Source organism: Passer domesticus, chromosome 1, assembly GCF_036417665.1.
Source record: "Passer domesticus isolate bPasDom1 chromosome 1, bPasDom1.hap1, whole genome shotgun sequence".
Lineage (NCBI taxonomy): Eukaryota > Metazoa > Chordata > Aves > Passeriformes > Passeridae > Passer > Passer domesticus.
The window spans coordinates 86,060,682-86,084,772 of NC_087474.1; the positions used below are offsets into that span (position 1 = coordinate 86,060,682).

Genomic DNA, 24,091 nt, shown 5'->3' on the forward strand with positions numbered 1-24,091 from the left:
GTAATCAGAGGCCTTTTATGTTTATTATTTCAAAATATGTTGTTTCAGAACAATGTCGAGTAAGTCAATCTGTGATAATTAGAACAACTTAACAGGTTTCCCACAAGATTTGTATGAGAAATAGTGCTTCTACTGAGCCTGTTTCTAAGAAAATATTTAGTAAGATTTCTGTATTTTAACTTATCCAAAATTAACATTTTATTTCAGGCCACAGTGTTCATTAAGAACACTAATTATTACTTACTTCCTTTTGCAGTTTAGTTCAGGTCCTGATGACTCACTTTCCCCAGAGGGATTCGTATGATGTGCCTCAGAAATTTTGTTCAAACAGGGATTTCTAGCAGATAAAGAGAACAAGGGTATATGACACCTTGAATAGTATTTCTTAAAGCAAACAAACAGTACAAGAGAGATAAAATTAACCTGAATGCAATATTGTCTTCATAACCCCCTCTTCCCCTCTACAATGGGAAGAGAATTAAAAATAAAAAGTAAATAAAATATTTTAGCAATATAAAATTAGTTTTTAATCTATTTTATAAACAGGGGTTTTTTTTCCTTAGAGATAATAGGGAAGAAAAAAGCATTGCTTATCTTCTGCCAGTTCTAATTTTGTATAAAGATTTACTTTTAGAAACAGAAGTATGAGGGACTATTAGAAATGAAAGTAAAATTTAACATTTTTATTCCACTCAGGGGTAGAAAATTGAAATATAAAACTACTCTGTAAAGACTACTGGAAAGATGACTCCAGATAAGAGATCAAGCCTTTTCCATCAAGGCTAAAGAAATATCATTTTATCCTTTATTAAGTTTATTTTACATATTCTATGTAAAGATGATATTCTGGGTTTGCATGGCTAGGTTTCGATAGCAGGCTGTCCTCCTGCAGCTCATGAACAAACGTGGGGATGCACAGATCCACCTGCAGCCCATGGAGGAAGCCCATGCTGGAGCAGCTGGATGCCTGAGAGGTGACTGTGACCCTGAGGGAGGCCCAGGTCGGAGAAAGCTCCTGGCAGGACCTGCAGACCCAGGGACAGAGGAGCCCAGGGTGGACCAGTTTTCCTGGTAGGACTTGTGACCCGCTGGGGGACTCAGGCTGGGGCAGGCTGTCCTTGAAGGACTGTACCCTATGGAAGAGTGAACCACATTGTAGCAGTTCATGGAGAAGTGTTGTCCATGGGATCAACTCACACTGGAGATGTTCATGAAGAATAATCTTCTGTGGGAGGGACTCCACACTGAAGCAGGGGAAACACCCTTCTCCCTGAGCAGCAGGAACAATTACCATCACACCCATCCATCCCCTGTCTCCCTGGGCCACTGCAGGGGAGGAGGTAGAGTTGAGGAGAAGGTGGGGGGAGGAAGAAAATTTGAATATTTATTTCTCTTTTCATTATCCTGCTCTGCTTTTGACATAAAATGTGTGAATTTCTTCAGCTAATTTTAAAGTGTTCCAGTGGAGCAACGTACCTTCTCTGACCATTTGCTAAATTATCTCTAGTATTTTAAGAGTGGAGATGAAACATGTCTGTCTTGTAACTCATGGTTTTAAGCTATCTTCATGAATATCCAATATAATGTATTCTATCTGACAATTTCAAAGTTTATTATAACAAGAGGAGAACATTACCAGTATTGCAATTTAACCCCAGGTGGAAATTAAGCACCACACAGCCAATCACTCACCTTTCCCTGATGGGGTGTGAGAGAAAATCAGAAAAGTGAGCAAACTGATGGCTTGAGATATAGATCATTTAACAGGCAAAGCAAAAGCCATGTACACAAAAAAAGCAGAAGAAAGAATTCATTCACTTCTTCTCATGTCCAGTCATCCCCAGGAAAGCAGGGCTCCATCACACATAACAGCAACTTGGGAAGACAAATGCCATCACTCAAAATGTCCCTCTCTTTCTTCCTCCCCGACAGATTTTTGTGCTGAGCATGACATCATTTGGGAATTAGCATCCCTTCAGTCAGCTAGGGTCAGCTGTCCCAGCCGTGTCCCCTCCCAACACATGGTGGACTCTCAGCCTTCTCACTGTCAGGGCAGTATGAGGAGTAGAAAAGCCTTGACTCCATAAACCCTGCTCAACAATAATGTGTTATCAACACTATTGCCAGCACAAATACAAAACATGGCCCCATTCTTCCTACTGTGAAGGAAATTGCTACAGCCAAACACACAGCACAACCAGAAACATAGATATCAGCAAAAAAATGATTATTCCATCTTGGTTCTGTACAGAGTGTAAAGTCATGAATGCCAGCTCATGCTGGGGATACTAGAGATTTACTAGTCATCAACTGCTTGTAGTAGAAATACTACCTTCATCTTTTATAATTGGCTGTCATTTTAGTGGTTTGATTCAGCCACGTCTTGAATTTGACTTTCACAAATGTAGCAGAATGAAACATTTAAAAGCTTCATAAACAGAGTTTTTGTTAAACTGAGAAACAGATGGAAGCTAGCAAGCAGTAAGTGTCAATACATCAACAAATTATAGGCTGTCTCTTGAGACAATCCCACTGGGCTCAAATTTGTTACCTTTACTTACACTGTATAATTATACAGATTTTGTTGCTACATACAAAGTAGGATATTAAATGCCACTAATGAATGTAGAATCAGGCCCACTGACAGAAACAGGAGTGCAGTCACTGCTCTATGTTAGATTTGCTGAAACAAATACTACTGTTTTAAACATACAGTCTCAGGTTATACATTTGAACCTTACTTGCAGCCATTTTCCAAATCTTACTTGCATCCTGACTATTCAGCTTATTTACTTTGTGAATTATGCATGTTGCTTAAATCCACTTAAAACTGTGAAATCTTTGTGGCATGATGAAGTAAAGGGGAACATATGTGAACATAATGCTTATAATGGATTTTCCACATCTGTCTTTTATTAACAAAGCACAGATATCATTATTCGTGCAAAGTCTACATGATTAGATGACTCATTTAAGAGATCCTTGTCTTGATTCATCAACAATAATCAATAATAATAGCATCAGTTTGCAACATTTTGTAATAGAAGTTTTCTTGAGGTAAATATAAAATATATTTGTGTTTTTTATAAATGGTACATTCTTGGGATAGCTGTGCACAAACTAACATGTTTGTAATGATCCAGGCTCTACCAGGAATACAGAAACATCCCCTAAACATGAAGAGAAGGAATAACAAGCAACAAAACTTAGCTGCAGTTGAATTTGGTAGTGGAAGGGAAGGACAGGGAGGGCCTTTACTGTCATTTTACCAGTCAGAGAAAAACTAAAATAGTATGGTCCTATACTTACAGAACTTTATTTAACAACAGACATAGAAATATAAAAGGTTCTTGCTAGCTTTGTCTCTGTCTTTGGTGATAAATCTGCCCTCAAGCCTTCCAGATCTCGGCCTCAAGGCAGCGTGGCATAGGGGAACAAACCACAGCAGAAAAATTCAATAAGGACCGCTTAAGTTAACTGGAGTTCTACAAGCCCATGAAATCAGCTCAGTGGTGAGAAGGTACCCAGGATAGTTAGAAATGCTGGATGATATAATTGTGAGGTCTTGGTTTAAAGCAGAATTCCCTTAGGGCTGGGAAATATGAATTATATCTACATTCAAGAATATCAAGAAGGATCTGAGCAACTATTAGTTGTCCTGACCTTGTTACTAGAGAAGATAATACATCAACTTTTCTTGGAAACAATGCACAAGGATAAGCAGGACAAGAAGGTGATAGAGAACAGTCAGTGTGGACCCTTGCCCAAAAGAGAAGTCAAAGTCCCAAATACGAGACCTGCTCTATTCTAACCCAAAACCCACATTTTTTTTCCCTCTGGTTATGAGTATTGTTTTCTCTTAATAAATAACTTTTTTTACTTTCCTCTAAAGGCTAGGACATGCTAAATTTATAAGCTGATGCCGCTATCTCTAAAGTCTACATAGTCCAGTTTATACCATTGTAACTTAATGACTTTGGGTTTTTATGGTGATAGACCTTTGTTTACAGTTCAAAAGGGAAAATATAATTTGATTGTCAAGGTTTGAACTTATTTATGCAGCATTTCCTGGCTGCTGTAATCAAAATTTAAGAACTTATACTATATGCAGAGTGATCTAAGATTCCATTTATAAGCCTAATATAACACATAATAAAATATTGAACTATCAATCAAGAAATTGAGACACTGATGACTAAATTATACAAAATGTGAAAGATTCATGACTCAACTGCTGAGGCTGAAATTTCAGGGTACTGTAAATATCAGAGAATTCAGCCTACGCTGATACAAGTTCATAAATTCAGTTTACCAACATGGAGTCATGCAGAAAGGAGAAATATAAATACCAAGAGTAAAACATTTCTCCCCTCAGAAACATGATTTTCCTATTCCATATTTTCCAAAGAATTCATTTCAAGACAGAAATGCTGAAATAAACAGCTCACAACTAAAAAATATATTTGAATAGAAGGTATTTTCCATTGGCACTAATAAATGAAAAAATATCTGTAATGTTACACACTCTTAACATCAGCTTTGCCTTCTGGTACATTATGGACAAATCAGAAGCCAAATCATACCTGACACCCATTTCTTAAAACCTGTACTTCAAAGAAATTCTGACTAGTAGACCTAACTTGTCTTTAATTAATTAATAAGCATTACTAATAGCTATTGCTTGCCATGGACCGAAATATTAGAAATAGTTATTTATGTAGCAGAATAATGAGGAATGCTGCACTATTACAGTGCATAATAATATGACTTCATGGTCACTGATTCTTCATTTTTTATACCTTTCCTCTGAAAGTTTGATCTGTGGGGCAATTTCTGTTTCTTCTTATGTTTTGGCACAGAGAAGCTTGGCATTGAAGCAGAACTTCTACGTGGTTCTGTAAGACAATGAATGATTAAGGGTTACTGAACCAAACAGAAAATATAACTGAACCAGAGAAAACTTGTGTGAAATCTTTACTGGAAGTTCTATTATGGGGCTGAGTGGGATTTAGGGGCTGGCATTGACATTCCATGGCGTCATCATATTTACTTGTCTACAAATTTAGGTTGACTTCTGCCATGCAGAAAATTATGCAAATGGATCTCACTCTTCTTCTATGCCCATCTGATCATGGGAAATCCCTTTGTAATGGAAAAATATTAATTAGGTAAGTCTCAGACTCTTTTGTTTAATTCTTTCTTTAGTGTGTCAACCACAAACTCTCAAATTGAAAAACATCAGAAAAATGTTAAATATGCATAAGAGAATTGTCCCTTTAAATGATAGATTGCCTTCTATGTTAGATCTGCCTTAAGGTAATTTTCTTCAGTGACAATGTGCTTGATCTGTTTTGACATTAACATCTTTCAGCAGTGGAAGTGGAGGCTGAGGCTTTGAGCAGCAGAGAGCCATATGGTACCATCTTTTTTTTTAAGCAGAACTCTGCACTGAGCTATATAAGCTGCTCTGTGTAAAACGTTGACACACTTTGTATACAGTATGAGCTAAATATATTTTCCAGCATGTTATCAATGGTTCTCAGCACAAATCAATAAGGACATGTTGAAAACAGTTTATTAAATAATTTTCATTTATATTTTGTATCAGTGTTATGCTTTATGGTATTTGGCCCTTTATTACCTCACTTTTCTAAGAAAAAATAACATTAAAAATCTATCAGGGTTTAAGTTTGTTTTCTCTGAATTAAGAATATATTAACAGGTATATCCTTAAGTTAAAAGAAAATTTTACATGCTATGCTCCTGTAAAGTAACGCAGAATCAGATAAAGGAATAAATCCTTATTCTTTTACTGTAGGTTTTTATTTGACAGTTCTCCAATAACAAAGAGTTCCTACCGGATCTGTTATACCATACCCTCCTATTATAAAAGGTGAATAAGAAACGGAAAACCTAAGGTTAAATGAAAACAGTTTCTAATACAATATAATATTTATTTATTTGATTTTTTTATAAAGTGATGGTTATAATACTGTCCTGAATAATATTAATATTTTATGATGTCTAATAGAACATTAAGAGTTCTGCAGTATTAGTGAGAATTTTTTTATACATTTAATGTATAAAAATGTTTCTCAATTTAAATTACTTATGTACTATGCTTGAGTAGACTAAGTTGTGTCACCACTAATAAACGTGCAACATGATTTTAATGACAAATTTTTAATATTGTTACAAAAATTAATTGGATTATGCAACTTGCCAGTCACTGCTGGCAAATGTCTACTTGTTCAGAAACCACACAGATATAATGCTAATATAATTAGCATTGTATTAATAGTATAATACAAATATATTATTTTTGATTATTTATTTGAAAAATATTTAGTCATTTCTGATGGCATTACTTTGAAAATAAATGACCCTGCAGATGTTCGCTTTTAAGCTAAATACTAAGTATTTACATTCCTTTATTCTCTCAGACCTGTATTTTCACACACTAACATAATAAATTAGTTTCAAGACTTAGACAGAATGAAAAAAATGAAACTTATTGAATCAAGAATACCTGCCAGCTTTTCATAGAGGAGTCCAGGTGCTCTTGTGATAACAAAGCAAGATTTAGAATATATTTCAGATTGGCTGCTCTTCCAGAGCTATCATACACTTACTGTGTTACATTCCTGGAAAATTGCCCTGCCTACATTTATGACAAAACCTGATACCGAATGTCAAATACAAATATGTTTTCTGTAGTATACTTTGCACACATGAAGACATAGTGCAAAGCCATGCTACAATTTCAACTCCATTCTGTGAAAAGAAAAAAAAAAACCCAGCCAATTAATTATTTCACCAGGATGTCCAATCATGATGGAAAATTTCCTGGTTACTAATTAGTGGAAAAGAATTTTTCCCATGGAGTTCATTGATACAATACATTATTTTGGTTTCTCAATATAATTTTTACACATGCAAAGTTCCGTAGTACAGTGGCATTTCTCACTAACACATACAGTGAGACAGTCATATTCATCAGGTATGGTATGGTAACAAGTTTTTTCCTTCCTCTTGCAGTTACATAAGAGCAACATTAGAATCAGCTACATAAACATATAGTTATGTTCTATTATCTGCAATTGTGTTGTAGGAACCTTCTTACATCTCTGTGTTAACATGATAAAATATCTGTGTTAAACTACAGCTAGAAAGAAAAAAATACCACTTTAACTGTAACCTGAGTTTTGCTCTTTTTTTCTTACCAGAAAGGAGAACCAAATGTTTTTAGAGGTGCTTTTATTTTAGGTTTTAACTTAATCAAATACTTGGGTTAAATAAAATAAGCATATACATAAGACTTCTTCAATGGAAGCTGAGAAGTTCTAATGGTCTTTCACTGACTACAGGTCAAAGATAGTGATGGCATTCCTGCGATATAAAAGTAAAACTGCAAGACGCAGTAAGAAGTAGGGGAAACTAATAATCAATGTTTTCAGAAATCCTACAACTTAAAAACTCCCTAGTTGAATTAACCTGTAACACATGTTGAGTATTCACGTCTGGAAGGAAAATAGAGTATTAAAGATGAAGCATACTGCAAAAAATATATGCAGAATATGAAAGGCAACAGCACAAACCTTGAATATAAGGTCACAGTTTTAAGATTTAACAACCTGACTCAAAAGCAGTGAATAACTATGAGATTTATACTTTTCAAATTATTAACTGTTTAAATCCAAACGCTGACGTTTCATTTTTTTGATGGAATCCCTAAGCATAATTGCAAACATAAAAGTTATTGTACAAAAATGCCATGTCATTTCCTTAAAGAAATGAATGCCTTAAAATCAAAATCTTTCTGAATAAACAAGAAGTCCCTATATAGAAGATGGTGAAGGGCCTTGAGTGAAAGCTGTATGAGTCACTTTGTCTGTTCAGCCTGGAGAAGAGAAGGCTGAGGGGAGCCCTCATGGCTGTTACAGCTTCCTCAAGAGGGGAAGAGGTGAGACAGAGGCCAATGTCTTCCCTGTGGTGAGCAGTGACAGGACCCAAGTAAAGGCCTTAAGTTGTGTCAGGGAGGTTTAGGTTAGTTATTGGAACAAGGTTCTTCACCCAGCTGGTGGCTGGGGATTGGAACGGGCTCCCCAGGGAAGTGGTTACACTGCCAGGCTGTCAGAGCTCAAGTAGTGTTTGGGCAATGCTCTTGGACACATGGTGTGGCTTTTGGGAATGATCCTGTGAAGGGCCGGGGCTTGGATTTGGTGACCCTTGTGAGTTCCTTCCAACTCAGCATATTCTATGAGTCTGTGATATTTGAAGGACGCACTGTGAAATTAATTTTGTTAAACTTTGGTAAGGCTCACTTATTTATTTATCTAAACTTTGGAAGAAAAATCTCAGATATGCCATTTCAGCAAAAAAGGCTAGTTACCAGGGGTCCAAAGAAAGACCACTATTTCCAGTTATATTAAACCTCCATATCTGAAAAACATTTAAAAGCACATACATGCCTCCCTACTGATACATGGGTCTACCGAAGGTGCAACCAGTAAAGCACACAAACCAAAAGGTTCAAATAAGCTTCATAGAAAGAATTGCAAGTAAAAAAAAAAAAGTGCTTTAGGATAAATGTCTTTTAACCATAGACCCTAAGGAAATATGTTTTAGATTAAACAAATTCACATCCTCATATTTCCTTGTACTTTTTTTTCAAAGAGCACTCTGCTGCAATATAAGGAATTCTCAAAGTGACACTCATATTCTGTTCCCTGAACATGTGAACTGTACTTTTATTTATCTCTCTTCAAACATAATTTTGAACTATCCCACAGGGTTTCTAATACATATCTACATGAGCAATGGTTAGAGCTGTGAAAATAGCAAAGCTCAAAATAAATTTTATGTTTGCCAGTTATCTGAAGTTTCATTATCCATTTAAAACTACCTTCCAAAACTCCTTTTATGGCGGAGAAAAAGACATCGTTTCTCAAAGACATTTGATGTCCTAGACAAGAAGGAAAATTCTTTGCCTGAAGTTGACATTTCTTCTCACCTAAGTAAGGAGTTAGGCATTTCAATAACTAGTGACTAAATTTTAGAATATTTGCCAAAATTTTAGGTGAGATAAATTGTAGACTTGGAAGGTGATGCTAGAGGGTTGGTTTTTGTGGAATAACTAGAAAGAAATGGATCCTGAATTCATCTTCTCTCTGCTTCAAAACAGAGTCTATCTGTGGAATAATCATTGTTCACACATATTAAATGTATTTTTAAAGTACATTACAGTTATACCTAATGCTCTGCATGTGACTCTTAAACTGGCAAAAGAAACTCATCTTCCACACTTTTGCATTGCAGAATAGTGTCTGTTAAGATGTTAACTCACTTGAAGAGAGTGATCCTGGTAAAATTTTGTGGATCTAAAATTATAAAATTATATTCTAACATAAAATATTCCAAATAAAAATTAAATTTTTAATATCTACACTTGTTTAGTTCCCAAACAATGGAGTTCAGATCAAAATACAGCACTAGAAGAAGGTGCTATAACATATGACAACTGCTGGCAGTGGTATGGTATTACATAATTTTACAAAATCTTGTAGTCTGTCAATTTATTTCTGCATGAACACAAGGCATTAATTAACCAGGTTTGAGTCACTAATTTCATATTCTTAGAGATCCATAGCAAATTTCAACATATATCTCATAGCATCAAATTGCACCAATATTGCAGTTTGCATTCTGAACAGCAAGTTTAGATTTTTCTTCTCTTTCTGTTTCTTGAGCTGTATACCATATTTAGGTAACACATACTGAAACACATACTGAAATGTGTGTTATGTTTTGTTTAACATTTTAACTTAAATACAAGTTTCACAAAAAGGCCACGGCAATTATTTATATCTTCATTAGTAATGACATACATTTAAACATTTTTCTCAAGAAGCATGTTTTTCATTAACTATATTTTTTGCATAAGAAGACTAACATCTGTTCTTTTCTCCTGCAATTTACATAGTTGCATGGCAACTGAGACATGACTGTCCCTCAGTGACTATGTTTGGTAAACTATTCAAAAATTATCTCATGCCAAAAATTGACTGAAACATTAGCCTTCTGTCACATACAACTGCTATGCAACTACACACACAATTACAACACCTAACAGTGACCTACGGAAAATTCTTCCTTTTAAGCCATCCTTTCTTCTAGGAGCAGCCAGACCAGTAGTCTAAATCTTTGACTAACAAAAAAAGTGTTAATTCTGTCTCTTTATTTCAGAAATAATGCATTAAGTGGTCCTTATTTTTTTCTGCCATAGAAAATATTTTCCTATATAGCTGAAAACACAGAGCGCTGCAACTAGCTACTTGATCATGATCAGTGCATCAGCTGAATGACATGTAGTCAAAACAGATTTCTGTTTTTTGAAACAGAAGCTGATCCCTGTGTTCTGTTAAGTTTTGGAGCCCAGCCGAGTCAGGAGCTGTAACATGGCATACTCCATTCTGCAGAGTGTGAATATTCACTTGCTCACAGTACATTTATGTCATAGAGACCTATGTAGGCAGTTTTAGGATGAAGAATGGATGAATAATTAATCAAAACATTGGAAAAATGGGACAGGAGGGTTTTTTTCAGTAAAGGGAGTTAACAGTAGCATCTCAGATCACCAAGGGAATCTGTGCAATTCAACATAATTTCAAAAGGATTGAATAATATGACAAATTTTGTTATTGATGCTAAGCTACTAAGGGTAAATCAGGATCAAGGGAAGAATTAAAATTTTTTTTCTAATAATTACAGTTTCAATTAATTTTAAATAAATGTCAGATGCTGTCCATTGAATATGTTACATATAAAAAGGTGGTCTTTTGACTGACAGCTCAGATGGAAACTTAGAACTATAATAGATAGATATAAAATATTGGCTCACTATGCAGAAGCTATCAAAAATAATAATTTTATAGCTAGAAGCTGTTGAGAAAGAAGAAGGAAACAAGGGGATTTATGACACACTATGAATCCATGGTTCAGTAGCATCCTGATTACAGTGATGTTATGGGTACTGATCCCCTACCTCTGAAAAAGGATTCAAAGGAATTTTTGAAGATGTACAGAGAAGGGATTACAAGAGTGACTTGAAATGGCTTCTGTGCACTGAACAGTGGAAATAGAAGAACAGATGAATAAAGGAGATATGAAAGAGGTCTTCATGGTCATGAGGGGCAGTGAAAAAAGTAGAAATCCATTTTTCACTGTCAGTTCCAAAAAAAGAATTAGGTGATATCAGATGAAACTAATGGATGGCAGTTACAAACAAAAGTCTTCACGTGATGGATAAGTAATCTGGAAAACAGCCAAAGGGGACTGAAGGCGATAAATTCTTGTAAGGGTTGCAAAAGCAATTTGATTTTTTCCTCCAAGGATTTGTTCACTGAGGGCCACTGAGTACAAGGATACCTACTCTGGTGTGCTTGGAACACTTATTGTGGTGCACAAAACAGAATCAACTTGGGTAAAATTATTTTAATTTCTCACCAATTAGAAATTGAGTTGGGTGGTCAGAAGCAGGTAAACTAAGCTCTCCCCTTCTTCCCAGGCTTGACGTTATCCTTTTACTCCTGACTCCTCTACCTTCTTTCCCAGAAGCAAAGCAGGGTGATCAGGAATGTGGACTGAGGTCAGCCTGTAAGAGCTCCTCTCTGCCATTCCTTCCTCCTCACAGTTTTCTCTGCTCCAGCATGGGACCTTTTCACAGACTACAATTCTTCATGAACCTCTGCAGGCTGGGCTACAGTTGCTTAGTAAAAGACTGATCCAGCTTGAGGTCCCAACAGGCCGCAGTTCCTTTAATTTTCAAAATATTTCAAGTGTATATTTCAAGTACTAAACTGGAAAGGACAATGCTCTCTTCTCCAACAGGTGATATGCTCTGTTTTCTAAGGCCGCCTGCTTAGTCAGCCAACCTAGATAGTAAGGCTACCCTAAATTATTCATACAGTACTTCAACCAGGATCTAGAACACAAGTCAGGAAAATTCTGAAAGCTTTTCTTAGAAAACCAGAAACCATGAGGGTTTTTTTTCCACCCCTCAATTTTGTTTCCTGTATGGTCTTTAGTTTTTTCTATGTTAATAAAAACTTGTGTCTTGTTTCTCTACATAGAAATGTCTCTAAACTCAATTTAAAAGACTGAAAATTATATAAGACTCAATGATAATATTGAAATAACATTTGTACATATTTTTTAGTTTGAGATGGAGGGTCTTAAATATCTTCTTTTAGGTTGTGGCTTTTACAAGACTACAGGGACAAAAACAGAAATACTTTCTAATCTTTGGTAAGATTAGGAGAACTAAAGAAATGCCTGTATGAACAGAAAACACATCAATATTAATTATGAAGCATTTTTTACAAGTTTGACTTAATTCCCAGCAGAAATGCAAAGCTGAAAGCTCATAGATATTTTGAGTTGCTTTCAGTAGCATTCCTGAGTTACATTCTCACTAATAGTACAGGAAGAGAATGGAGGGGTAGGAAACAAAAACATGCTTACTGAAAAGTGCATATTGCCATTGACATGATGGTTTCAACAGCTGGCAGGGCAACTGTAGTCCCAAGCACTACAGAATTCCATTTCAAAGCTATTAAGCGAGAGTTGTCTTTTCTCCTCTGTTGATCTTTGCATCTGCACACAATCACATTCACAAACAGTGCCCTGGGCTTCATCTTCACCTTCTCAGTTTCTATCTGCCACACAAAAAATATTTGGAGAGGAAGGAAGGGAGAAACACATCTAACACAGTATAATGTTTCCTCCTTTGTGAGGTCCACAGCCTCCTATGTATGGTCCATAGCTATGGACCACACCAGTGTTGAGCACAACATCCGTAACTGATCCTGTATTTTTAGTAAGATCAGCTTAGATATAAGGTGCATGTTCCCATGCTGAAGAACTCTACCATCTTTTAAGTACATGCAGATTAATCTCATCAGTTGCTCATTCAGGATTTGATTGAACAGCCACACACTTTTCCATCAGCTGAAGGAAGAATCCTTTGACTGGGTTTTGACCTGAAATCTGAGGCAAATCTCTTTGTTCCCTTATCTGAAGTTGATTAATTTCATTATTGATTGCTGCAGTTTGTTTACCACAGCTACAATGTCATAGGTTAATTCTTGCTGTAGTCTTGACGCCGTATCTCCTAAATTATTGACTTTTTTGCATGCTACTCTTTCATTCAGTTTATTTACAGTAATAAATCATCAATTTGGTCTTAAAAAAAACAACACAGCACTGCTTAAATGATTTAAATGTCACTCCAAGGGAAAAAGCTTACAACTGCCACAAACCTTTCCCCCAAAGTAATGTTACTTTCTAGTATGCTTAGTACCCCATTTGCTTCACAGGTCTGCTTTATGTCTGCTTTACATCTGCTTTACAAAAAAACAATTTTCTTGATATTTACATGACTGTTGTAAGAGAAAAGACTAGTTAAGTTCTTCAAAGTTCTGCCAAAGACCTCCAACTTGATCATACTCTGCTTTGTCTGAGTATTTCTTGAAATTCATGGGATCCCATGGCTGGAATCTTTCTGCTCTGTCATAAAGATTGTTCTACTCAACACCCATGTTGTGGGGGTAGGGAAATATGCCACTTGGAATTGATCTCACTAAGCTGAGACAATCCTGCACTAAAGAAAGCTGGATTCTGCACTTCTGTAATTTGCTATTTTTATTTCTATTAAAATGGCAACGAGTGGATATTTAATCACCCAGTGCTTGATGTAAAGATTATAGATCTTTGTTAGGCCACAAAACTAACTATTCCTTATTTTTAAATTGTTCTTGAAGCAAAAAAATATTTGTAGCAAAGGGAAGCTAAGCTGCTTATTGTATTTGTAGATAATAGAATGATGCATGTATGTCCTGAATATCATTGCTTTTAAATGCCATTCTGATTTCTTTACATTCAAAAAACTCATGTCTCAACACATAGCTTAAGAAGAAAATTATGTAAAGACTTCCCAGCATTTACATTGTCATATCAGTTCAGGAGTCACCACAATGAGCAGTTAAACATCGTCTTTGACAGGTCCACAATGTATATGTACAAATGCCTACTTTCAGAACGAATCATCCTAATGTAGAATTTCATTACACACAGTAACAAGCTGCAAAGTTGTAAAAATGTATATATAGATATTTTACTGCATTGATTGGTAATTTATTTATAGATATTTTAACACATTGATTTCACACTGCTGGAGGTATATTTAAAGTCACATTGTAAAACAATTTAACCTGGACTGTGACAATTAAAAGTTTAAGAAATTACATAGGACTCCATTTTCTCATGAAATATTTACATATTAATAAAAGATTTCACATGCAATTGAATCAAAAACATAGATTTCATTTTCAGATTTGTCTACTTGGCCTAAAGGGGTCAAAGATCAGACAAAATAAAACATCACAAGTATAGTGTACAGTATAAACACTTAAGAAGAATTAACCAGACGTGCTTCTCCAGCAGCAGGCCCAAGGGCTCAGGGCTGGGCTGGACCACAGATGGTCTGGAGCACAGGCAATCAAACCAAGGATCCTCAGCAATGGCTCGGGAGTCGTGGCCAGGGAGGAGCAGATATGTTTTCAGTAAAGAGTTTCTAGCACAGTCTCTTCATGCTGAGACCTGTAGTTTTCTGTTAGGCAACAGTATTTCCCCAGAGTTCCTATTGGAAAAGCTGGACATGAAAGCGATCATTTTCAAAAAGGATGGAATTTTTGAGGATGTACTGGAAAAAATAAGAGCTGTGATTCATCCTATGGAGTTGTGGATCCATTTTTTTTAAGGATTTGTATAATTGCTGAAAAAACTGATCACACTTAGAGAGGGGCTGAGAAGAAATTAGTTAATGCTGACCGTAAAGAGAATGACCACTATAGAAAGAAAAAAAGAAAACCTATACCACTGTGCAAGTCATATGAGATAAATAATTAATGACACTGATTTTTATCTGAGAAGTTTACAGAAAGAAGCTAAGTCATATTTATTATGTGCTCTGGTTTAGAGCAGAAAGTTACTGAAGTCATATAGCAATTGGACTGGCACTATTCAGGGCATTGGCAGACCAGATAAAGTAGGATGAACGTTCTTTTCCAGCTGCTCTTTTACCTGCCCCATTAAAAATGAATACAGATTGTCTCAGATTAATAAATGTTTATTGTATTTGTGTACTCAAATGGGAGAATACCTTCACTCATTTTCTAACCATATCTATTTTTTTACTTTCCAAAGGCCTATATTGTCTCTAAAAAGTCATCCATTTGGCTGTACCAAAGCTATAAACTTAAATTCCACCATGTTAATCCAAAATTGGTGTGACTTTTTCAGATATATCAACATATAAACATACAGTAGTTTAAAAAAATACTGTTCTAATATTTTGCATACTTTTATGAGTCTATTTGTCCAAACTTTTAGTTAAGAAAACATGTCACCTGCCTTCCAGACCTCTTATTTCCTTCAGTTTAAGTAGAGGCTTCAAATTGGTTTTTGTGGTTTTTAAGATCTCTAGACTTGATATGAACTCTTCTCAAATGCCTTGAAATCCATTTAACAGTGGATTTGATCCTCTTGGCATATTTCAGAAAGAAATTTTGGATATTGGAATGAGAAAGTGTGGAGTGGGGAACATTGCACCCATAATACCCAAGGTCTTCTGCAGGGATAAAAATCTCTGTATATTATTCTTTCCTAAACAAAATTTTAGAGGAACAGAATAAAAGCAAATGCTTTCTAAAGTTCATTGATGGCTTTATTAATAAATGACACATGGCAAGGTAACATCTGAAAGGAACAGGTTCAGTATCCACAACACCCAGTTTTAACATCTCATTTAAATAGCTGGTGTCTCCAGGGTGGTTTTTCCAGGCTTTTGAGTGCACTGCTTTCTGGCCCTGACTGTCCTGGGCCCAGAGCATCACTCCGCCCTGTTCATGATCCAGATCCCGTATCATCTCAGCCCTTGGAATATAGGCACTGTCTGTGATACCTCCTGGGACACGAAGGTGCTTCCCTGGGGCTCTCCTGGGTGGGTGATGGCAGGGCTTGGCAGCCAGGAGTGGCCCCAGCCCTGGCAGAAGAAGACACAAGCCTAAGTACTGCCCTGATGACTCAGGCATCAGGACCTGTCTGTCTTTAATATTTTGGCTTGTGTTAGTGTTATTTTAACTGGACTAATGGAAATTCTATCTTTATTTTAAATAGACTGTTAATATGCTAATTTTCTCACTGTAAATTGCTTTCTCCCCATACCAGCAAGGTTCCAGTTTTGTCCTCAACAGGGTTCTGAATTTATCAAATGCAGTTGCTTTTATTTGGTGGTCTAATTTTAAATTTAATGTAAATACACTACTGTATCTGAACATAAGTGAATGCAAAGACTGCTATTCAGCCAGCCTAACATTACCTAAATGGCATTCAACTTCAGACACCTCACATGGCAGTCATCATAAAATACAGGTCTAAATGCATATATAGTTAAAAAATTCTGGTTTGGTAGCTATTAAAACAAAATAAAATTTTTAAGCTCTCTGTCTTTTAGAAGACTTCTGAACCCAATAAAATTAGCATTCACTAGAACTGTATCTACTGAAAAATACTTGAGTTATCAGTCAGGTAAGGTACTGACTACAAAACTGTTGTTTTTTCCACTACCCATAATTCATAATTCAGTGCAAGATTTTTACTGCAATTCCTGTCTGTTCAAGCTAACATATAAAAACATAAATATTTCAGGAGTAAACAATTAAAATTTTCAGCACCTTCCTCCTCCACTTGACAAATTATTTTGGTAAGAAAGCAGCCTGCAAAATTTGGTCAGCCCTAGAGTGACATCTACAGCTCAGAGATATGTGCAAGAGAAGCAAAATTTGCATGGCCTTATCCAGCTTTAACTAGGAAAGAAGAGTGTACTTATGACCAGGCATCAACAGAAATACCTCAACCCACCAGCCAATTCAACTCTTACCTATAGTAGGTTCCCAACTCTACTATTTCCTAACAAATCCAGGAAGTTTTCATCTTGGAATAGGAAGAGAATATTGATTAAGTGTAGTTGTGAAATGATCAGATCTGGAGAATAGAGTCATCTGATGAGTAATCTTTTCGGACAGAAAAAATAATAGAACGGACAGCCTGAGCAGCAATGTAAAAGATTCAGTGCAATTATTGTAAGACAACAAATCTTTGCTTCGTCTTTGTAGATAAAATTCCATCACATGGTTATTGTGCAGTCTACAACACTGCTTCAATGATAATTAGCAGAATCAAGAATTTTAAGGCCAGAAAACAGAGTTTGATTTTTTTGTTCTTAATGTAATATGTTACTTAAAAACTATTTTATGGGGGAGATGTTTTCAACTCATCAAAATGCAAACATTAAGAAATTAAAAAAAAAGGTTAGTAGGCATTTCTGAAAGAGGAAAACATTTAATATTGGATTTCATACAAAGAGCAAACAAAATAATTCCACCCTGTTGATCGGGTCAATATTATCATTGATTAATTTGATCTGATGGTGTTTCTGGAACTGTATAGATGACATTTTAACCCTGAAGATTTCATCAATAGAATCAAATATAATCATATGAAATGGATTGGTATGCTGAAAGTAAGAAGAGCTGTAAATTTCATTAGAAGATAAGAGGTGCTGGATGTAAGACAATTCAATATCTCTTTAGGCACAATAATCGATGAAAATTAATTTGGAAATCTGAGTCTGTTATAGGTTAACTAGCTTTGAAATATGGTTCTCAAATTATATTTTTTGCTAATATTGCATTGTGAACAGTCAGTGCAGTAGTTTACTTACAGAAGATTGATAATTCCTTTGCATGTTGTTAAAACAGCTGTAGAAAAAATTACCATAGCCTATTAAAACACTATTAAGAAAAAAATATCCATAAATTTTCCCTTTGGAAGTTCCTTTGGCTTGCTTTTTATGCTTTCAATTTTTTTAGTCTTTAAATATCTAGAAAAGTAAAATTTTAACTTTTGCGTACCAGTGATATTGTCCATGTGTGAGGATTTGCAGAAGGATATGGGTAGGAAGAATTAATTTTAAGGGTAACAGAAAAGATAGGAAGAACAGGGAAAGTCCACAATAAATAAAACATTTGCAATAGACTTACTCTCCTTGTCAGAGAAGAACAGATGGTTTTAAAAGATTTAAATATTGTGGACATGACAAGTTTATTCTTGCAGAATGTAAGCCAGAGATAAGACAGTGTGAGTGAAGGTGAGATGAAAACACTAATTTATGATGACTACTTTGTGTCATTTTAACAACTTAGCCTTAAATGTGTATGTGTCTTATAATTCAGAATAGATACAGAGCTCACTCATTTGGCTGCACTCTAGTTCAAATTAGGTAGGCTGCTGCATCTATCATCTTTAAAATCAACAAAAAAATCGGAATGGAAGATAATATTTTTATTTTTTCAATGCTGATGCAGGCAATGGGTGCAAAGTGAAAAGCAGAAAATTCTATTTAAATATCAGAAAAATAATTTTAGCTGTGAGGGTGATGAAACACCAGCCCAGTGAGGTTGTGGAGTCTCTGCCCTTGGAGACACTCAGAACCCAACCAGACACAGTCCTGCATAACTTGCTCTAGTTGATCCTGTTTTCAGCAGAGGTCCCTTCCAACATGACTCTATGATTCTGGGATATAAAGTACTTTTATCGGACAGGGTAAAATTTTTGTCAGATTAGCATTTCCAAAAATTGTTATGTATATTCATTTACAACTCAGGTTTAGGAAGATTACATTAAAAATAGTCTTTCCAATAACCAAGCCAACTATACATGTCTTTCAGCAACTGCATTTTTTAAAGGATGTTAATTTAGATGTTTTTCTGGATACATAGATGTATGAAATTACTTTTCAAACTATTATTTTTAATCCAATTGGTGTTCATGCTCCCAGAAGAGTGGTGTGAACATGTACCTGATTTATTTTAATAGGATCTGTTTAGCACAGATGAAAAAAGATATTTTTGATGTATTGCTCAGTACTATTCCTGCAAGACATAAAGTCTCTGGGGTGAATGAGAGGTACTCCAGAGAAGCTGAAACCCACTTTACATAGCTAAATGTTTGGAAATTGCATCTTCCTATAAAAAGAACACACAGTCATGCATTTCTGATAACCCAAGATGTTTCCTATGTCTCTGTAGAGGAAACTGAATTAAATAGATACTACTGAATTTAACATGAAATCATATGGGACTAGGGCAGCACTACATTTCGGTGGAGAAAATTAGCTATTTTAACAAAGCTGAAGAGAAAACATGCAGGAAAGCATGTAATGAAAGGTGTGTATAGAAAATCCTTTTCTTTGGATTATTCTTGTTGGTTTTGTTGTACATTTTTTTTACTTATTTTTAGCTTAAACTTTTTTTAAAAAATATTGCAATCATGATTTGTCTTGAAAGCTATGAAAATACAAACTCATGACAAACAAGAATATTTTTCAGATAGAAAAACTACAAAACTATGTAGTTAACTATGTATTTGATTTATAGACAACATATTTTACTTAGAGAATTTTTTTTTTTAAAGTTGTAGTGAAGTAACCATATGATATCTCAGATTATGCTGTGTTATGAGCAAGTAATGTCAGTTTTGCAGCATTATAATTGGTCTGTTAATTTTTAATGTTACAATTCATTCCCACAATTATCACTTGCCTTGGAGAACTAATGTTGATTAACACTGGAATTACATATTTCATTAAAAGCAATAATTTATATTTCAGTGACACTGATAAGCATCTATTGTCTTTCCTAATATTAGATATAAAGTACTTTTCAAGAGTTTAAAAAAAAAAAGGACTATTGTTTGTTTGTTTCTGGTAATATGTGTTTCCTTACTCTTTTTAGGTCATAGTGAAAAACTGAAATATATAGCAGGCATAGATACTTTTTAAATCAGTCCTATCAAAGACTAAGCAGAAATAAAGTCTTTGGGCAAAAAAAGAATACACACTCATACTAAAGATTGCAGTTCTCTTCATAAATAAGACAGACAAAAAACTAGTGGTTAAAGCTTTTCAGGACATTCTCCCACTTTACTTTGGCTCACTGTAAGAAAAACAAGAAGAAAAGAGTAAACAGCATCAAAAGTTGAATAGTTCATGTTCCTACAAGAATCTGGATCAAGTATAAGAGCTTTACACCAACTTTGATTGTCTTGTGTACTGTAAAGTGAGAGTTAAAAAACTATACCTTGTCTGGTCAGCTTGATAACTTTCTACTATGAGATGAATTACTCAATGGGATGAAAGCAGTAGAAATAAGTTTTATGGATTTTAGTAAAATTTTTGACACCATCTCCAGTAGCTATTGGAAGACCCTTACAGCTTGTGCCCACTGTTTTCAAGGCACCTTGATTTCAGGCAGGTGTCCCACTCTGGTTCCATTACTCACCACTCTCACCATACTGCTCATCAGACTCAAGCCATCAGTATGGGCAAAGACAATTCTGTCTTGCCAGACCATGGCGGGAGGATTAAACCCAGTTTAACACTCATCACACAACGAAGGATATTAGCAAACTACAGCAAATGCCCAAGAGACACTGGTGAGCACGCAGACTGAACATGGATTTTGTGAGGAAACATTGCACAGCTGACTTCAATCACTCTGGAGAAGAAAGGTTGATGAGGCTGCATCCTGCTCTGTTCAGCTGTCCTTCAACATCCTCCAGAGGACATAACCAGGCTCTTCTCACAGCTTCACACTAAAGTCACAAGAAGCCAGAAAAGATGCTCAGGTGACATCTACAACCAGTGGAACACAAAGGAACAGCTGGGCCTCCTGTCGACCTCATGACAAAAGACAGGGAAAAGCCCAGGGCCACAAAGGTTTCTTTCTCCTCAGCTGTTGCTGGAAAGATCTGCTCTTGGACTGCCCAGGTGGGTGCATCTGGTAGCAGAGTGGGAGTGAGCAAAGAAGCCTGAAGTCTTTCCTCCTTTGAAAGGAGATTTAACTCAGAGATCACTAGATGCTGTTATAGCAGGGCAATACCCATGTTGGTAAAATTAAAAATTTCGCATCTCTTCTGAGCTAGAAGTAAGCCCTGCTGGTATAAATTTGCAAAGACATTACATAGTAAAACATGTCAAATGTAAACATATAATTTGTAAGATTGTAGTGAACGTCAGGTAGTAAAGCAGTAGCTTCTTCCGCTGCCCTGAAAAGGAAAATTCTAAGCATTTTTATGGCTATGATCAAGACAGTTTTGCCCCATTTTTCATAAACCACGTGAGATTTTGATCTCATTTGTACTAAGAAGGCAGATCTCTCAAACACAGTACAGATGAAATATTGTAGAAAAAAGTTTCACTTTGAATGAAAGTTATATTCCAATACCACATTAAATGCACCTAAATCCAGTTCCACAAAGTAGTAAACAATTTAAGTCAGCCACCTTAGATAACCATAGCAGTCCATTCCAAACAAATGTCAGAATTTACAAGGACAATCAGCTGAGTGTTTGCCCTGCTTCTTATTTGCATCAAACAGTATTGTTTCCAGAAACAGAAGCAGCGTCCTGTTATGCCATGTGTGTCAAACAGAGAGACTAGCACAGTTTTGTTGATGTGTTAGTCTCTTTTAACAGGACACATCTTCAGCAGTACTGATTTATACAAAGCATTTGTGTTGTGCTTTTGAATATTATTCTGCATCTGTTATGGCAGCCATACAAAAAGTCAATAAGTCTTTGTTTGATTCAAAACAACTTCTATTGAAAGATATATAAGCTTTGTCCACACAAAGACTTACACTGTTAGAAACAAACAAGAGCACAAGAGAATGTTATTTCTATTTTCATGCAAAATCTATGTCTACAACCAGTCATTGTACACAAAGGCCACAAGATGGTAGTCTTGTCTTGAAATGTTATATGCTGACTCGCTTTTCTATATAAGGTTGTCACCTTTGTGGCATCAGGGATTTTGAGTTCCTACCCTATTTTTTAAATAACTTCTCATGTTATTAAAGCAAATAGGGTCTAAATCACAGCTCAGTTTTAAGCATGAAAGCCCAATATATTTTTAGGAAAATTAAGAGAGTTCCTATATATGTAACTATATATGGGAAATTTCCCTATATATGGGAAATTCAGAAAATTAATGCAGCTAAGAAATAACACTTGTATTTTAGTGGGGTAATATTCTTTACTTATAGGAAATTCATTATTGTAATTTCAGCCTAGGTGGTAAAAATAACTATGACGGATTATCTGAAATAATAAACTACTTCAGCTTCCATTGTACTAAGAAAATACTGAGCATCAGCAATTTTAAAAATCTGGGAGATATTTACAAAGGCTTGATACAATCAAGCATTTAATTAGAGGATTCTAATACCAATTTTGAAGATCCATGACTTATTCTAGCAGTTTCTAGTTCTAACTAGATAGAGCAGCTAATTTCTTCTTCACATGCTTCGACCACTAGGTAATACAGTTTCATAAAAGGAAAGGTGGAATTTAAAATACATTGTTTGAAAAAAATATAAATAAAGTCAATTCTTACATCTGTATTCTAAACTAGTCCCCTAAAGGTACATGTGCTTTGAGTGGGGAAATGAACATGTAAACATTCATGAGAATTCGATTTTTGTTCTGGCTCCAAATGACACAAAGCTGATGTAGCTTTTTGAGCTGGAAGAAAAGTTTAGTTTCTTTGCCAAAAGTGGTAGTACACTCCATGGTGAACAGTTACTTCAAGCATATGGAGAAATAATGAATGGAATTTTCTCCCAGAAATCCTGTGGCGCACTAATTCATTATGATGCAGACAGATGAATCATCAGGTGCAGAGCTTTTATTGACAAACCTTGCTTTACAACTAATGAGGACTTCAGCATGATTGCTGTACATACTTTGCCCTCATCTCCTTATATCAATATTCTACTTTTGGTCCTACCATTGATGGTCTTGTTTCAAAAAGAACATATTTCAATTTCCTCAAGTCAAAATTTTTAATGTATTCAGGTTTTGATAATAATCATCACAATGACTATTTCCAGGTTGTTTTTTGTTGTTGTGTTGTTGTTGGTTTTTTGTTGGTTTTTTTTTTTTTTTTTTTTTAACAGCAACCTTCGGGCATTTATACATTTTTTAAAACACTTTCAAGTAATGCTAGAAAAAGTGTGGTTTAGGATTCAGATGAAAAATAGGAGAACTGCTGGTGGTCTACGGTTAATCTATGACATCAGAAGTGTTAGCTATGTCACAATGAGATATTAGAAAGGATTTACAATTCTGTGGTGTCCAAGAGTTAGCACTACACCACTTCTAGCAAAGAAAAGACTTTTCTCAGTTCTGCTAGCTGGGAATGACTGAAAGACTCAGAAAGCTAGCACATCTTTGGGGAATTAGAAGGCTAGCTGCAGGATATGGCAATGGAAGTTTTTCTTATATCAATTTGGTAAATTTCAAACAATTTTTTTGGGTTTTCTCGTAAGTTTATGGTTTGGTTGCTCACCCACCCATCCCAGCAGTTTTGCAGAAAAAGCCTTTTCTAGCAAATAACATATTCCAGAAATATATTACAAGGAATTCACTAGGCAACCCTCCAGACTTAAGTTGCCATAAATATTTTGGAATTTATAAACAAAAGCAAGCAATTATGGAATAACTTTACACAAAAATAAAGCTATGGATAATTTCTTCAGGAAAAGATATTTTATGTGTGAATAATTATATTCTGCCTGAGAAGTTAGACTTCATATGACTTTTCTAAGAAAAAATAGCAAATGACATAACTAGCAGAAATAGTCTGCAGAACAATAAGCAAAATTGTTCAGCATTGCCTGCAGAACCAACTTTTGAGCTGGACATTTATATTTCCACCAGAATTTTAAAAGCATTTGAAGCCCACCTGCATCTTGCAGTTTAGTTTCCTGGACAACAAATCCAATTTATTTATACACCCCACGGTTGCTTGTATTCATAGGCATCTCAATTAAGAGAAATATTTTAAAGTTTCTATGAAAAGGTTCAAAAGCAGCAAATTAAACCTGTAGAGAAATTATATCTTTTTTTAAAT

General features: G+C 35.3%; 1 long non-coding RNA gene across 1 annotated transcript in view; it reads right to left on the minus strand.

Moving 5' to 3' along the window:
- The window catches only part of LOC135304952 (uncharacterized), a 119,607-nt gene that overhangs the window by 12,786 nt on the left and 82,730 nt on the right, over positions 1-24,091 (minus strand). Inside the window, exon 5 of the long non-coding RNA XR_010366204.1 lies at positions 245-337. This is a non-coding gene — a long non-coding RNA (uncharacterized LOC135304952). The remainder of the gene's footprint in view (positions 1-244; positions 338-24,091) is intronic.